This window comes from Ornithodoros turicata, chromosome 2 (assembly GCF_037126465.1).
Source record: "Ornithodoros turicata isolate Travis chromosome 2, ASM3712646v1, whole genome shotgun sequence".
NCBI classification, from domain to species: domain Eukaryota; kingdom Metazoa; phylum Arthropoda; class Arachnida; order Ixodida; family Argasidae; genus Ornithodoros; species Ornithodoros turicata.
The window spans coordinates 110,659,788-110,665,215 of record NC_088202.1 but is presented as its reverse complement, the minus strand read 5'-3'; the positions used below and the strand labels follow the sequence as shown (position 1 = coordinate 110,665,215).

At 40.4% G+C, this 5,428-nt stretch overlaps 1 long non-coding RNA gene across 1 annotated transcript; it reads left to right on the top strand.

Annotated features, from left to right (window-relative positions):
- Window positions 1-3,734: 3,734 nt before the first annotated feature.
- Window positions 3,735-5,139, top strand: LOC135383950 (uncharacterized). Its single transcript, XR_010420177.1, has 3 exons — window positions 3,735-4,005; window positions 4,191-4,288; window positions 5,045-5,139. It is a non-coding gene; the product is annotated as an uncharacterized LOC135383950 (long non-coding RNA).
- The last annotated feature ends 289 nt before the right edge of the window (window positions 5,140-5,428 follow it).

The following is a 5,428-nucleotide window of genomic DNA, read 5'->3' as shown; positions in this document are numbered from 1 at the left end:
TATGGAGAGCATAAGTTGGCAGCAGACATGTACAAGATACTCAAAAATGTATTTAAGATAAGATAATAAATACTAACGTTAGAATGTAATTAAGATAGAGTATAAATACATGAAAATTAAAGTAATTAAGATAGATTACAAAATACTTCAAAAAGTATTTGAAATACAATTAAGATACTATTTATCCTTGAACGCAAAAAGTCACCGGTCACTGGTCAATAAGGCAAGTCGCCGGTATGCGACATGAATCTCCTAAACCCAGTGCACTATATACGCTAGCCGCCGCTGTGTGACAGGAGTCATCTAAACACAAGTCCCGAAAAGATGACAAAGAGATACCACATAATTTCACTAAGTATATGTGTCCCAGAACTAAGCAAGCTTCTATAGCAAGTCCCTGCTCGGCGAGGTCCGAATTTGGTGTCACCGCGTCAGGGCACACATAATAGAACCCTCACTGGCCAAGGATTAGTACACACGGGGCAAGATCTCTAAATGGGGACTTCCAAGAAGGGTCAATGTCCGGGTCAAGTTCGAGGGACTCAGGAAATTTCCACTGAACAAGCAAGATAATGGAAAGACGAGACACAGAAAGTTTGAGAGGGACATCCAAAATATGTAATTAGAGTATTGAGTAGAAAATACCATAAAATGTATTTTAAATAGAGTACAAATACACAAAACAAAAAGTATTGGGTAGAGTACCAAAATACCGCAAATTGTATTTAAAATACAGTATTTTAAATACAATACTCCAAATACGTACAAGTCTGGTTGGCAGAAGCGATAACCCTATCATTCGTGGCAATGGTTGGCGCACAGCGTGCTCTGCGGTGAAGTTCTGTTTTTTGAGTGTACTTTATGGAATAATATGTCGCACCCTGCTGTGCTTGCCTGATTCCCTGGCCGGTCGTAAAAACACCTTGCTGCACTGGTGCACTTATTCTCTGCTATTTTTAGTTTTACTCATTATAACCAATGTTAAATGAACTATGAAAAAAAAAAGCTACAGTTTTAGGTGTGATTGAATCAATGATATTTTTGCAAGTACACTTTGCGTGTGGAATCGTGAAGTTGAGTTGTAACAGAAACAACATTGTACATTCCACATTTGCAGAGCCTACCTTAAATTCTAGCATGTAGCGGTGGGTGCAGATAAAGTAGCCCCACAACGCCATACCAGAATGAATGTGGTGCTACTATATCTGCACCCACCCTGTATATGAACGCTGCCATAGCGTCTGTCCGTCTACTGTCGCATTGAATTCGCTTTGGATTCTCGTGTTACAATTCTCATACTGAAATTTCACGTACAATTTGCGCGGAATCGCAAATTGTACGCGTTTCACATATATATTACAATAATGGTGCCGCCATGTGGCGACATGTTGCACGTGTCGCAAGGCAAAGGGTTTCGTGGGGATTTCGGGGTAGGAGTGCCAATAATTTCGACCACCTGGGATTCTTTTTACGTGCGCCGGAAATCTCCGACACACGGTGCTGGAAGCAATGTTTACCTCCCCCACATTGCTGCCGTCCTCGGCCGGTAACGAACCCGCGATCTTCAGCTCTGCTAGCCAACGCGTTACTGACTGAGCTTCCGAGGCAACAGCTACAGCGATATTGAACGTTGATCCTGCAATCTGGCAACAGATGTGTTGACTGGGACTAAACGATGCTCTTTAAAATTGTCAAGCAAGAATTCCAAAGTCAGGAATGCGTTAGTAGAGCGAAAGTGAAATTAAGTGGATGCGGATGAATGGAGCTGACACGCGCGAGCGTGAGAATATCATTCTTCTCGCTCGAGTATTCCCAAGTTAGCGAGCCACTTAGCGCGAGCGTGAAATCACCATCTCGTTGATATCTTAGGCCTCTTGATATTTTCGCTCTCGCTTCAAAGATGGCGGACAAGGAAACAAAAACATACGCGCATGCTGGCACATGGAAATGTAACACAGGTAGTAATTGTCATAATTTTTATCGTACGATATGAAGTACGGAAATTAGGGCTATTTTACATGCGTTGGGCTATGTCAAACAAACAATTGTGCGTAAACAAATTCACTCCAGAATCCGCCGTGGGCCCAACGTCGCCGCAAATAATCATAATTGTGGCCGACGCCTTGTGAGTGCAAAAGTGGTGATAAAAAGATGCGAAACTTGGAGAAATCTCCCTTATAAAAACAAATATTGACTTTCTTTTAACATTCTATGTACTTTCTATGTACTCCATTGCTTTCTTATTGACATTCACTGTGTATTGACAATTACCAATAGAAATTCTAAAGACATCATATTGACTTCTTATTTACATGCTGACTATTGAGTACTGCTCATAAACTGTCTATATATAACCTATTGACTTTCTATTTATGTACTCTGTATTGTGTGAGGCATATAGACTGTCTATATGCAACTTGCTGACTTTTTATTTACATACCATGTATTGTGTGCAGCACATAGGCTGTCTAAGAAATATTGCGACTTCTTCCTAACATTGAGCATATTGCAAAATTTTAGTGCTGCAATGGCTGAAACAATATATTCACTTCACGTAACATTGTTCGCACTCTAACATTGTGATTGTTACCTTTAGTACCAATTTGGTAAGTTATAATGATAAATTAGGAGAATAATTAAAATTCTGTTCCTTTCAAATATCCAAATGGGGTGCAACACTGTTCATAATTTATAATGGTCAGTAACCATATATGCGGCTACGTGTGTGTGCATGTTGTCAAGATGTGTTAGTGGTATATTCAGTAAAAATCATTCAATACAAAGGAACGAAAGTCTTATATCTCAAACTTGACTTTCAAATTCAGTTGTTCCACACCAGATCTTTAAATTGAATTGTTTTCACATTAAGCATCACAGCAAAAAGCCCACCAGAGACAACCTAAAATGTATGTCAAACATTTCCGGTTTCATACAGTCTTTGCTGTTCGTAGTACAGCGTACAGCATATATACCTTATAAACAGTAAATTGAACATCTGTATGCAATAAGGGGACACGTCGAATGATCCCCTTTTTAGTGTCATTGTTGCAATGACATCTACATAGTACCGTTATGTACCTGCCAAAGAAAATTTAGGACCGTACTGGAATTTATTGACCCGCTACAGGTGGGTAAGAAACGTCAATGGGATGGACAGCCAGATCAGGCCCCTTTTCCACACATGCGTACAAAATTGTTCTCGCTGCGCCAGTAAACTCACAATCACCATCACATGCGTACGAATCGTGTAGCTTAAATTTTGCTTGGGCGCAGAAATCCCCAAAACATGGACTTCCGCTCGAAAAACATGATCTTCCTACCTCACATGACACTGTCAGCAGTGCTACTGAGCGTTGTAATCAGAAAACAAATTCATCAGAAATCAGAACAAATTCTGTCCATGAGTACACAATACGTTTTCACTTTCTTAGAGAACGTACGCACATTTTAAATTATTTTGAGGAATTTTTAGTGTGACCCGGACCACCGTATGCCGGACCTGTGTGATACGTCTACATTGTCATGCAACACCTCTTGTGTGTAAATATTTTTCTTTTTTGCTTTCAAAATATGTCTAACATAGATTATTTATCGTAATACCACACGTATTTATTGATTTAGTTCTTGAATATGGCTTGAGCATTGTCCCCACCAGGGGGTGTCAGTATGCATTCATAGTATGTACTTATGCCAAGGCAATCCAAGACCAACCCTTTCTGCATGGGACTTGTGAATGCGTCTGAGGGTTGTGTTTGTTTGTTTCTTTTCCAAATAGTTTCCATTTTCCACAGTTCTTCTCGCAACTGTAAGCTATGTCGCATGTACTTGTCAAATGGCCGCGGCTTGCTCAGTGGGATGTATATCCCGTTAGAGTAATCGTGGACGCAGATTTGGGGAGGCAACTTGCAGCATATCCATCACACGTGGAGGCTCTGAGGGGTCAGAAAGTGCTTGTCAAATGGAAGGACGGCGTTCAAGCTTCTTCAGCTTACATTTTGGCTGTCGGTAAGTACATCTGGCATCGCAAATCTTCCACTTGTAACTTATTCTGCGCTGTATTTTTAATTGTGTGAACTAAGTAAGCGTCCAAGTATGCGTCAGTTTCGCGACGCGTCTTCGTGTAATGTTGTTTGCTCTACGATTACATGAGGTGTTGCTTAGGTATTATATGTTTCTCCCTTTTATCGCAGGTTCTGACACATCAGTAGAGAAAAAACGTACCAGGATTGTCAAGGACCATTATTTGCATATGGATGGAGCTGCAGCAGAAGGACCTGATGCCGCCAATGTAAGCTGATTAAAATAGTACATAAACAAAGACTATCGAAGCCGTTGGGAAAGTTTGTTGAATGTTGTTTTGTGTAGGGAGCCATGCTGTTCTCACGTGGCGGAGCTTGCCTCACTCCAGTCGCAGTTAGCATTTAGTTAGCATCAGCATAGCTGATTTGCATGCTAAAATTTGGAGTCTGATGCTTTAACGCACGTGCATGTTCAGGATTTTTTTAACGTGGAACAGCGTTCAACGAGGGTAGTCTCTCAATCTGCTGTCTCACTTTTGCCCTAAATTTCCTAATTAGAAAGTTAATTAATAAATTTCAGGTAATTCGCCATCTCGTAGTTACACGCCCTTCTCCTGGCTGTAGAACTCAACTGCAAAAACATCTATGCTGTTCTCATAGCTTTTATAAAAGTTCTATAAAGGGTAACAACAAAAAGGTTGTGTGATATGGCTATGCTTTGAATATGATATGCTTGACAAAGCTGAACAGTGTACATTGAACCCTCGTTAATATGACCCCCGACAATCTGATATACCCGCTTTACGACCATACTGTTGGGAATCAATGTTGTGAAACCCCTGCACGTCCCCCCGTTAATATAACAACTCCGCATATGACCAAAATTTTCGGGATCGACCATGGTCACTGAACGAGGGTCCACTATATTGTGCATTTGTCTTTTTTTTTTTGTAGTGTCAAAGCACTCATGTGATATTTCTTGTTATGAAACGTTAAGCGCTTAATGGTGTTTCTGATTGTTCTAGCGTACACTGTGGCCACCTTCAACCTGCATGACGACAGCAAGGTGAAGAACAGCCTGTCGAGCCTGCTCGTCAGGGAGTGTAAATAAATAAACAGATAAGCTGACCAAACTGTGTCATTATGTATTTCTTCTACGACACGTCTGCTGCTCTATAAAATGACACAAATTACATTGAAAGTCAATGATGTCCTACAGACCATTGTCAATAGACATCGTACACACAATGGCCAATAGAGAGTCAATAAGAACTCGGTGGCCAATTCTGAGTAGACTTTCTATAGAAAGCTCATACAAAGTATATATACTTCCTACTGACTCCCTGTTGAATTATGTATATAGAGATTCTATAGGATGTCAATAGATTTTTTTGTAAGGGCTATCAAAA